Raw genomic sequence first — 12,451 nt, forward strand, 5'->3', positions numbered from 1 at the left:
CAGAGCACCAGGGAGTGAGGAGAGTGACGGGAGGCGCCGCCCGCCTCTGCCGGATTCCTCCACTGCGTCCCCCCAACAGGCCTCCGGCTGGGAGGCTGGGGGCCAGGGCAGCGCCCGGGCGCGTGGGGACCTGCTGAGGGGGTGACTGTGTGAGAGACAACCCCTCCCCATGGGGGGTCCTGCTCTCAGTCACTGCCCGCGGCTCTGGGACTCGGATCGCACCGCGCAGGCCCGGCCCCTGCGCGTCCGTGGAGACGGCACCGCGCACGCAGCTTCCCGCACCCCCCGCCTCTGGGGACACGGCGCCCGGGACGCGAGGAGGCCCCGCGGGGCGCAGGGCGACCAGGAAGCCTTCCCGGAGGGGGCGGCCGAGGGCCCACCCAGGACTCACCCACAGAGGTGCTGGGGGCCGCGCAGCCTCCTTGGCGGGTCCCGGGCCGCCCGACCGTCCCTCCTGGGACCCGCCGGTCCCTCCCCCGCGGCCGGGACGCGGCCCGCAGTCCGTCCTCGGCTCCTCGGCCACGGCTGTTGCGGGGGACCCGGGGTCCCAGCGCAGAGGTCAGCGCTGGAGAGGCGGGGCCGCGGGGCAGACGGGGCGGGCCCCCCGGGGGAGGTCGGGCGCAGGGCGGGACCCGGCCCGCCGGGGATCCGGTCCCCCGGGGCTGCGTGCCCCCCGCCCCCAGACCCGGCGCCCAGCGAGCAGCGGGGGCGGCCCGGGCCCGGAGCCTGCGGGTGGGGGTGGAGTTGGGGCGGGCCCCGTGGCTGCGGGGGGGGGGGGGTGGAAGCGGCCGCTGAGGCCCCGGGCCGGTGCCCCCCGCGGCCGGTCCTCGGGTTGGCGGTGCCCCCGCGGGAGGAGGGACGGCGAGGAGCGAGCGGTGTGGCCGCAGCCCCCCTGCTCCGTCCTGTTTTATTTTTTAAAATATATTTTATTGATTTTTTTACAGAGAGGAAGGGAGAGGGATAGAGAGTTAGGAACATCGATCAGCTGCCTCCTGCACACCCCCTACTGGGGATGTGCCCGCAACCAAGGAACATGCCCTTGACCGGAATCGAACCCAGGACCCTTCAGTCCGCAGGCCGATGCTCTATCCACTGAGCCAAACCGGCCAGGGCTGTCTGATGTTTATTCGCGCTAAAGTGTGACCACACCCCAACATGCAAGGAAGTGACACTCACATGAGATGGTACACACATTCACACATACACACATACACACATAAACTTTTATATATGGAGAGAGATTAAGAGAGAGAGAGAGAGAGAGAGGGAGGTTAATTCTCACTGGAGGATATTTTTCCAGTGATTTTCTCTCTTTAGAGAGAGCACAAGGGAGGGAGGAGGAGAGGGAGAGAGGGAGGGAGCACCCATGTGTGAGACACACCCATTGGCTGCCTTGCACGAGGGGAGGAGTCTGCAGCCCAGGCACGTGGGTCCTGCGTGTCCCACTGTGCGCACCAGGAGAGCGGGGTTTTCATTTGTTTCTTTGCTTTAAAGATGTTCAGAGAGAGAGGAAGGGAGAGGGAGAGGGAGAGGGAGATAGAAACATGGATGGGCTGCCCCCTGCAGGCCCCCGACTGAGGATGGAGTCAGACACCAGGGCATGTGCCCTCATAGGGAATGGAACCTGGGCCTCCTGGTGCAAGGGCCACCCTCACCCATGAGCCACAGCGGCCAGGCTGGACAGTGGGTGTTCTTTTTTATTTTATTGATTTTTTACAGAGAGGAAGGGAGAGGGATAGAAAGTTAGAAACATCGATCAGCTGCCTCTTGCACACAGTACATGCCGTTGACCGGAATCGAACCTGGGACCCTTCAGTCCGCAGGCCGACGCTCTATCCACTGAGCCAAACCGGTTTCGGCTGGACAGTGGGTGTTCTGTCTTCATTACATAAGCAGCAGGCGGGCAGGAAGCCTGGAGCAGAGGCCTCACTACATGTCAGTGTTGGATGGATGGATGGATAGATGGATGGATGGATGAATGAAGGATGGATGGATGAATGGATGGATGAATGAATGAATGGATGGAGGGAGGGATGAGTGAATGGATGGATGAATGAATGGGTGAATGGATGGATGGAGGGATGAGTGAATGGATGGATGAATGAATGAATGGATGAATGAATGAATGAATGGATGGATGAATGGATGGATGAATGAATGGATGGATGGATGGATGAATGAATGAATGGATGGATGGATGGATGGATGGATGGATGGATGGATGATTTCAAATGCGCCGCCTTCACATAGACACGTTCCTGGGACGCAATGAAGATAAACGTCACAATGTACTTTCTATATGTGACAAAGACGAAGCTTCAATGTTATGTCACTGCCCCAGACCCGTCCTTTTTCTGTCTCCTAGGATGAAACCCAGGAAACGATCAAACATTCCCTGCATCCTTCATTCTTCTGTATCTTATTTTTTTGGCCCACTCCTTTTTTATGTCTCTGTTCACCATCCAAGCTGGCGGCCTGTCCGCAAAGACCGTTATGCGACGGGCAGGGCGGTGAATATTTATAAAGGGGGCCAGAAGTACAGCAGCCGGGAATCGAACTATGGCGTGAACACTCGGACAGGAGGGGAGGCTGCGCACGCAACCCGCGCGTGGCCCTCTGGGAGTTGTAGTTCGAAGCGCACCAGCGCAGCCGCACTACAGGCGAACGCCGAACGTGGCCTTCGACTACCCTTCCACGAACAGTGCGGAGTGGGAGGTTTGGGTGGGACCGTGAGGATGAGGCCGGCCGGTTCTGCGAACTGAGCTCGGATCCAGCCTAACGCCTTACGACGCTGCCCTGGACTTAGCGAACGCGGAAATGACGGGAAACGCGCGCGGCGCCCTCTGGGGGATGTAGTTCGCCCCCAACGACGTGGCCTGCGTGCGGCCTTTGTGCCGCCGTCCAGCGGTGAGTGGTCCAGGGCGTGGCAGGGCGGCCAACACGGGCCGGTGTCCGCAGACCTCGCTCGGATTCCGACCCTTGTATAAGCAATTTTAGAGCCGCGGGCGGGGGACGGGTCAGGCTTGCAACAACCCGGATGCGAGCGCGCAGCCCTTTGGGAGCTGTAGTCCGCCCACTGTTTGGCGCAGGCGCAGTCCCCGTCGGTACCGGGCAGCGGCCTCCGTTCTGACGCCCGGCGGGTAAGCGAAAATGGGGTGGCCGGGCTGGAGAGGCCACGCTGACCGGGGACCCGGCGTCTGCCCGGGGGTCTCCGGCCCCAGTGTGTACCCACCACACGCGGTCATGTCCAGTCCGTTTGTTCCTTGGCTCCCCGGGCGGGTCGTGTAGGGGGCGGGGCCGGGGAGGGACCTGGGGTCTGAGAGAGGCGGGTGGGGCAGGGGTGGGGCCTCCCGGCTTTGGGGCGCAGTTGGAGAGACAGCCGGCCCCACCCAAGGGACCTAGCCGGCCTGACCTGCACCCCTCGCCTGCTGTGGGGGGAGGGGGGGAGGATTCCGAGGGTGGGAAGGGCTCAGGTTCCCAGGACGGAGTCCATATGCAGCCTCGTCTTCCTAAGGGGCCTCCTCTCCTGACACATGGAGGTGGGGGCGGGGGGACCCCAGAAACACGAGGTTTTAATCCCAGACCACTGGGACCCAGAAAAGAGATGCATGAGTACTGACTATGCCAGGCACCCTGCAGGCTCCTTTACTCATTAATCAACCAGGTAGTTTTGTTGTTGTTGTTTTGTTTTTTATTGATTTTTTTACAGAGAGGAAGGGAGAGGGACAGAGAGCCAGAAACATCAATGAGAGAGAAACATCGACCAGCTGCCTCCTGCACACTCCCCACTGGGGATATGCCCGCAACCAATGTACATGCCCTTGACCGGAACCGAACCTGGGACCCCTCAGTCCGCAGATTGAAGTCCTATCCACTGAGCCAAACCGGTTTCGGCTCAACTAGGTAGTTCTTAGTCCTTGTCTCAGGAGCCTTTGCTTTTTATTAACACAATTTTTCCTAAGGCTAGGTGGAGACATAAACTTCAAAGGTAGGGTTTACAGAAGCATTGTCAGATTGGGAATAGCCTACAGCTGTTCAGGTGTTTGGCCAACAGGAAGCAATAACTTGTGGAATGAGATGCCCTGAGCTGTCTGGCAGCAAACACTCATCCTATTCAGGTTTGGGGGATGTGCCCTTTAGCCACTCCAACAGGTAATTACATATGTGACTCAGCCCTTGTGGAGCCCCCAAGTTTCATCAACCTTAAAATATATATATTTAAATATATTTTACTGATTTTTTTACAGGAGGAAGGGAGAGGGATAGAGAGTTAGAAACATCAATGAGAGAGAAATATCGATCAGCTGCCTCCTGCACACTCCCCACTGGGAATGTGCCCGCAACCAAGGTACATGCCCTTGACCGGAATCGAACCTGGGACCCTTCAGTCAGCAGGCCGACGCTCTATCCACTGAGCCAAACTTGTTAGGGCTAGTTGTTCTTGTAATGCCCAGTGTTCAGAATCCCCAAAAACCCCCCAGGAAGGAGCCAAGACCCGCTGTAACTGCAAGAGAACCTTTATTCGTGCTAGCACGAGCTCTCATCTCCAGCGCTCACCGGGGACCAAGAGAGCTTCTTTCGCCAACCCAAAGGCTTTAAGGGGGTCTCAAGCAGTGGGCAGGGAGAGTGTTTATGATTGGTCAGGGGTAGGGTGAGGGGTCCAGTTACACAAAGGCACACTGGGCAGCTTGCTTAAGGTGGACTGAGTCCACCTCTCTACATTCCTATTGGCAGGTTCATGCAATTGTTACATTCTCGCGGTTTTCTAAGAAAAAGGAGTTATATACATAGTTACACAGGGTGGAGGGTACAGTACATTTTGTGCTGTCCTGCTCTGCCCTTTCATTCCCCCCTTGTCTTGGGACACCCGGCTCAATCTTGAGACGGTTTGTATTTTTACTTTGTCTTTTACTTCTGGTTAAGGCCTTTAGTACTACAGTCCCCAACAGTACTGTCCACAGTGAATTCCAGTTCTTCTCCTGCAGGTGTTGAGTTTCCTCCTGGCCTGCGTGGAGCCCAGGCTAGGGATCTCACGGGTGAGGCCGCTGGCTGCCAGGATCTAGGCCGTTTCCTGGTGCAGGAGCTGGGAGTGGTGGACGCCGTCTACTTCAACAGCCGTGGGCGTGCTCAGGATAATAGTGTAGCATCCCTTCCAGGTTGGGGTGAGTCCTTGGGCAGTGAACTTCTTTACCTATACCGAGTCCTTGGGCTGGAAGGGTTGTACAGGAACAAGCTTATGGGTGGCTTTCTGGGTATACTGCACAGCCTGTAAGGACTTGAGTAAGGGAATGGTTATGAATTCCAGCTTTCAGTTTCTTCCTGACCCTGGAAAGGAAGCGGCAGGGGGAGGTCTATCATATATGATCTCTAAAAGGGGGAAACCCCTACCGGTAGGGGGTACACCTGGCCCATAAGAGGGTGAAGGGCAGGAGGTTGGTCCAGTTTTCACCGGTTTCTAAGGTAAATTTAGTTAAATTCTTTTTTTGAGTCTTGCTCATGCCTGTCCTAAGGCTTGAGCTATATTTTGAGATATCTTGGCTACAAAAGGCGGGGCTGTTATCTGATCCTATGACTACTGGCAGCCTGAATCTAGGTATAATCTCCTGGAGTAATCTCTTGACAATTATAGAGGCAGTTTCTGTCCTAGTGGGGTATGCTTCAACCCAACCCGAGAAGGTGTCTATGAGAGCTAGCAGATACTTATACCCTGACGCTAGTGGCTTAATCTCTGTGAAATCCACCTCCTGCTCTCCTGGGGAATTTCCGTGGGGCCCGAATTCTCAGGGGGACCCTCTTACCTTGCTTAGCATTTACCTGTGCACAGTCATTACTTCTAGTGACTATGCTTTTAATTATTTTATCTAAGAGTACCTGCCTTGCAGAAGTTCAGAAGTCTTGGTGACGCCAAGTGGGTAGCCTGGTATAACTGGGTAACTAACGTCCAACCTATAGCCTCTGAGACCAACAGTCTGTCATCTGGTAGGGTACACCAACCATCCGGTTCTTTAATGGCTTGCTTCTGTTCTGCCAATTCCTCCTCTTGTTTGGTATAGGAGGGGGTCTGCATAGGTCCAGGTATGGCAGGGTTACTAAAACTTGTAAAGGCCCCACTGGTTTTTGGGCGGCTTCCTTGGCAGTTTGGTCTGCGGCTCTATTTCCTCTGGCTTCAATTGTCTTCCCTTTCTGATGTCCTTTGCAGTGCACTATTGCAACTGCCCTTGAGAGCCAGATGACCTTTAATGTGGCTAAAATGTTTTCCTTATTTTTAATTTCCTTTTTTTTTACTGCAGTTGGTAACCCTCTTTTCTGGTGGATGGCACTGTGTTCCTATTGGAGGGCCTGGATTAAGGCCAAAAGCTCGACCTTTTGTGCTATGGTTCCCCTATTTAGGGACTGCGCCCAAATGGTGCGGTTCAGGGTGACTACTGCTGCCCCTGCACATCGGATGCCATCCTGAACATAACTGCTCCCAACCGTGAACAGTACCTTGTCTGGTGATGATAGTGGGGCATCTGTCAGGTCTGGGCGAGCCATTTGTACTGCGTCTGTTACCTCTGTGCAGTCATGAATGGGTTCCTCTGGCTCATCATCTGGAAGCTCTGGAAGCAGGCTGGCAGGGTTGATGGCCAGTGTCTTATGGAACCGGATGCAGGGCTGGTCCAGGAGAAGAGCTTGGCACTGGGTGATCCTGGTGTTTGACATCTATCTCTCCAGGGTACCTCGAAGGAGGGCCTCCACACCATGGGGTATTATTAGGGCTAGTTCCTGGCCCAGAGTTTGCTTATCTGCCTTCTTTACCAGCGATGCTGTGGTGGCTACTGCCCGGAGGCACGCTGGCCACCCTGCTGCCACGGGGTCTAGTCTCTTAGACAGACAGGCTACAGGTCTCTTCCAGGGACCTAGAGTCTGAGTGAGAACCCCTTTGGCAATGCCTCTTACCTCACTCACGTGGAGGTGGAAGGGCTTCGTGAGGTCTGGCAAGGCTAGGGCAGGTGCTGAGATGAGAGCTTTCTTTAGCTCCTCAAAGGCCCATTGTTCTACTTCGGTCTAGTTCAGTGGCTGCGTTCCCCCAGTACTTGAGTCTAGAGGTTTAGCAATCCCTATGAGCCCCGGTATCCATAGGTTGTAGTATCCAACTGCCCCTAATAATTCCCGCTTCATCCCCCGCAATGGATATGATGGCAGTCCAAATAGTTTCTGTAGGAGGTCACATCTACATAGGGGGTACGGGCATTCTGGCATGACCAGAAATGAATGAGTTACCGTGTTCTTTCCGAGGTCCATAGTCCTTTTTGATGTCTAAGGAAAACAGGCAATTTGTCCGGTGGCTTCCTGGACTGCTGTCTTCTTAGAGGTTACGGGTCCCATAGGCCCTGTCAAGACTGAATAGGCTGTTTCAGTGTCCACCAGGAAACTAACAGGTTTGCCCCCCACTTGTAAGGTTACCCTGGAGGCTTAATAGAAAGGAACCCCGGTCCTGTCAGTCCTTTTCTTCTAAGTTAAAGACCCTTGGAGTCTGAGTCTCCCCTTTCTGCTTCTCTAGCTAACCTGCCAGGACATTTTCTCTTCCTGTGCCTCTGCTTCTTACAATAGGCATACTAATTCCTTCCTATTTGCTGCTGGCTTTTTCTTCTTTCTAATATTTCTCTGTTCTTCTTCTTACTAATTATAAACTTTTATAAATTTTATAATTTTAAATTAGTCTCTAAACTTTTTTTATGTCTTTCAAAAATGTATAATCATGCCTCAAATCTTTTATTACTTTAAAATATTTAGAAAAGGCAGAGGGAGTAGGGAGCAGGCTCAGCCGCTTGAATTTCAAACTGTTATATTTTTCCTATAGATAAGCATCTCAGATTCTGATAAGCCTGGAATGGGGAATTTCTAGCTGCCGCCTTTAAGCCCCCTAACAGAACACGGTGAAAAGTGTCCAAGGAGTTGCCGAGGGTTCTTGGGTCTCATTGGGGCAGAGGGGGTCACAAGGGAATTTCCCTCCTCGTTGCTGCCTCTAGCCACTTAAAACAACCCCTGGAGGGGATAGACACTGGGTGGGCAGAGGCAGGGAGCGCAGCGCGGGTCCCACCGAGGCGTTTTCATCTGGCAGTCCACTCTCTGTTCCCACTGGGAAAAGCGCTTGCCTCCTACTAACGAAAGTGGCGTGGGGGAACCGGTGACCCCTACACTGTAATCAGACTCCCTGACCTTTCTGAAAAGCCACTCTGCTTGAGTGTGTTTCTATTAAAAATTACTGATTTCAAAATTATAACTTAAGAGTTGCCACACACACACAAGGACCAAGTGGCCTATAAAATATTTTCCTTTTCTTTTAAAGGTTTTACAATGTACAATAATCACATCAAACTTAATGGCCAATTGAGACAAACACTTCTGAGACCATTCCTCCACCACTGATTAAGACTGGGTGGTGGCGGGTGTCAGAAATAAGATTCATTTAGGTTTTGAGCTTGCTGGGCAGACTTGGTGACTTTGCCAGCTCCAGCTTCCTTCTTATAGTTAATTTTAGAATGTGGTCCCTGCTTTAAATCTCTTTGGATTACAATTGTTATAACTTTATATCTTCAAATTAATAAATATAGACAGAAATGTTGTTAGGCAGGCCGATTCCCCCTCTGACAGAGAGAAAACACCCCTGGGAAAAAAGAATCCCAGTGGCCACTCGGGGGGATTGCTACCTGTCAGAGCACTCAGCCTTAAACAAATTAAATGTGTTGTTGTTTTTTTCTTCTATATATGAACAAATAATTATAACCAGGCAGACAACAAAATATCAAACAAACATCTGTCCTTATATCATTTCAGTAAATAAGTATTCTTATATTCTTGGGATCTAAGCAGATAACAGGAACACTGCCTCTAAGTCCCCTGATGGGGGCCTCCCTTTCCTATCGTCGCTTTTTCTGGCTTCTGCCATAGGCCAGTGGGCGGGACCAGTGTGTTGAAGGAAAAGTCATCCTGCAGTCCGGCTCGGGGAGGGACAGGTTACACATGGAGCGTTGTTTCAGGAGAGGCAAAACCTTGATAAAAGTTCCGTAATTCAATCACACAGTCAAAGGTTAAACTAGAAGGGAAGAACCACTCAATGTCCTCTAAGAGGATTTTAACAAACTGATAACAAACTGACAAAACCTTGACAAATCAAAATTCAATAAATAATATATACATAGAGGGCCCAATTATGACAGAAAATATAAGACAAAAAGACAAAACAAACAGTCCTGATACCAACATGACAAAACACAAAACAAACACCTGTTGAGAGGGAGAGCCTCCAGCCCCTTCCGGGGGGTCCCTCTCTCCTCTCGCAGGAGGGAGAGCCTCCAGCCCCTTCCGGGGGGTCCCTCTCTCCTCTCGCAGGAGAAGATTTCTTGTGAGCTTAAAGCCTGGATGGCCTCCTGAAAGAAAAGATTTTTAATCCAGTTACAGATGCTATTAGAATCAGGATGAGAGAGGAAGGGAAAGTCCAGGTTATGTCCTCTCTGAGGATCCTAATAACTGAAAACAGTAAGTTAAACAAACGGTTAACGGGGTCTATAAAGAGTTAATAGTAACTTCAGCCTTAGTTCCACGTTGGACTATGATGTCACAGGCCTGTAAATCTTTCTGCCCTGTGAAGTTGTTAGCTGGGAGTCTCCAAGCACCAAAAGAGATAAGGAAGCTGTAAATAAAAGTTCCTTTGTTCTTTGAAATGTTATAAATGGATACTTTTAAATCAACCTTAGAACTTTAAAATTCAATTTAATACAGTAAATTCACAAATCAGAGCAAACTGAAACCTTCATTTATACAAACAGAGGAATTTTTATCATCTAAGTGGGCTTATTCCCTCTCTGACGGAGAACAAAGGACTGAGAAAAAGGTGTCTCAGCAGCTGCAGGTCCGCCATATCTTTAAATAAATTAAACAGCAGAAAGAGATAACAAATATTTTCACATTTATATTTATATACCAAACAGTCCGAGTTTTTGACTCCTACTAGATATTTACCAGAGTTTAAACAGACACCTGATTAATTTGCCTGAGGAAGCTCTATGGCCTTGGGGGGGGGGGGAGATTAAGCTCCCCTTTCCACTCACTTGGAGTGGACTGAGTCTGTCCCATAATGTCCGTCAAGAGAGTCCACAAAACAAAACAAAAACAAATCAACACACACAAACAGAGGATCCTTAAGAAAAGCCTTCCAACGCGAGTCCGTTGGAGCAGAACCAGAAGCGTGGACGACGGCCTCACGCCGACCGGTGGGAGCGACCCACCTCGTCCCAGAAACTGAGGGGCATACACATCCCTCCTGAAAGAGGATCGAGACGTCTCCCGATGCCTCTAGCCCGTGGTCCTCCAGCACGTCTGCCTAGACCGCTTCGGGCACTGCCAGAAATTCAGATTTGAGCTCACACAAGGGACAAAAGACAGACACCTACCGTGGCCAGTCAGGTTCTCCGGGTTTGGGGGTCCCTCGGAGGGCTTGGGGATCCCGGACGCGCCCCCAAATGTAATGCCCAGTGTTCAGAATCCCCAAAAACCCCCCAGGAAGGAGCCAAGACCCGCTGTAACTGCAAGAGAACCTTTATTCGTGCTAGCACGAGCTCTCATCTCCAGCGCTCACCGGGGACCAAGAGAGCTTCTCTCGCCAACCCAAAGGCTTTAAGGGGGTCTCAAGCAGTGGGCAGGGAGAGTGTTTATGATTGGTCAGGGGTAGGGTGAGGGGTCCAGTTACACAAAGGCACACTGGGCAGCTTGCTTAAGGTGGACTGAGTCCACCTCTCTACATTCCTATTGGCAGGTTCATGCAATTGTTACATTCTCGCGGTTTTCTAAGAAAAAGGAGTTATATACATAGTTACACAGGGTGGAGGGTACAGTACATTTTGTGCTGTCCTGCTCTGCCCTTTCAGTTCTTTTTTATTTTAAAAGTATATTTTTAATATATATATAAAATTTTATTTTTTTAAATATATTTTTATTGATGTCAGAGAGGGAGAGGGAGAGAGAGATAGAAACATCCATGCTGAGAGAGAATCATCTATGGGTCGCCTCCTGCACGCCCCCCACTGGGATGGAGCCCACAACCTGGGCCTGTGCCCTGACCAGGAATCGAACCGTGACCTCCTGGTTCCTAGGTCAATGCTCAACCACTGAGCCACACCAGCCGGGCTAAATATGTTTTTATTGATTTCAGAGAGGAAGGGAGGAGAGAGAGAGATAAAAACATCAATGATGAGAGTAACTGATGGCTGCCTCCCGCATGCCCCATACTGGGGACCGAGCCTGCAACCTGGGCATGCACCCTGACCGGGAGGAACCGTGACCTTCTGGTTCATAGGTCGATGCTCAACCACTAAGCCACGCCAGCCGGGTATTCAACCAGGTATCTAGATGTCCCAGATGCCCACCCCCATCTGATGCCCATGAGCGTCTGCCTAGACCCAACGCAGTCCCTGCCCCCGGCAGTGCATGGAGTGGGGGTTGTCGGAGAGATGATTGTAAAAAGCCGTGCACACATCACAACCACATAGCTCCCATCCTGAACACTGCAGTGAAGACAACACACACAAGAAACATGACGAGGCAGGATCCGGGTGCATAGTCAGGGCCGCCATGGACAGATACAAACACGAGGGAAACGCACCCGGCCTCAGGCCGATTTAATTTAGGACGATCAGTCGGGGTAAAGCACCAGGAACACGGAGTGGGATGTGTCTCAGACGATAACAGTCACTGTCATGTATATACTGCTGTTCCGCTCTGGGTGCAGACGCTGTCCCACTTTGACTCTGGTGACCTCCATGTCGCGCTGCCACCCTCACTGTAGGGGAGAGGGAAGCCGAGGCACACCAAGCCGTGCCCAGGGATCCCAGAACGGAAACAGTCGTCCCCCAGGAAGTCATCTGTATAACCAGGGTCCTCGGCTTTCCCATCTTTGGAATGGGCCTGCGTCAATTTCCCATTATTCACCAGCTGCACGCGGAACGGCCCTGGCTCACCGCAGGGGCCCGGGAAATGCCAAGCCCCAGTGTGGGACAGCATCTGGAGGCTGCATATTCCTGGGTGCATGGCCTTGTCCATCAGTGTCCGCAGAGGCCTTTCCGGTCTTCACGCATCACGTCCCCCTCACCCTGACCTGCTGCCTCTCTTGCACATTTAAGACCCTGTGGTTACATGGGGCCACCCCAACAATCCAGGGTAATCTCAGGTGATGGGCTAACGTCAAAGATTAGCATCCTCAGCTCCTTGTCCAGACGTGGGTGACAGCACACTCAGTGCAGGGCTGAGGGCGTGGCATCTTGGGAGACACTGTTCTGCCACTCACACTGGACCAGACCATCCCCCTGACTTTTCACAAGAGCGACACACGTGGGGAGGTGCCACGTCACACGTTCTCTGCCAGGAAGGAGGGGGAGAGACTGCTTGTGTTTTCCGTTCAGCATGTGTGTGG

Source organism: Eptesicus fuscus, chromosome 21 (assembly GCF_027574615.1).
Source record: "Eptesicus fuscus isolate TK198812 chromosome 21, DD_ASM_mEF_20220401, whole genome shotgun sequence".
NCBI classification, from domain to species: Eukaryota; Metazoa; Chordata; class Mammalia; order Chiroptera; family Vespertilionidae; genus Eptesicus; species Eptesicus fuscus.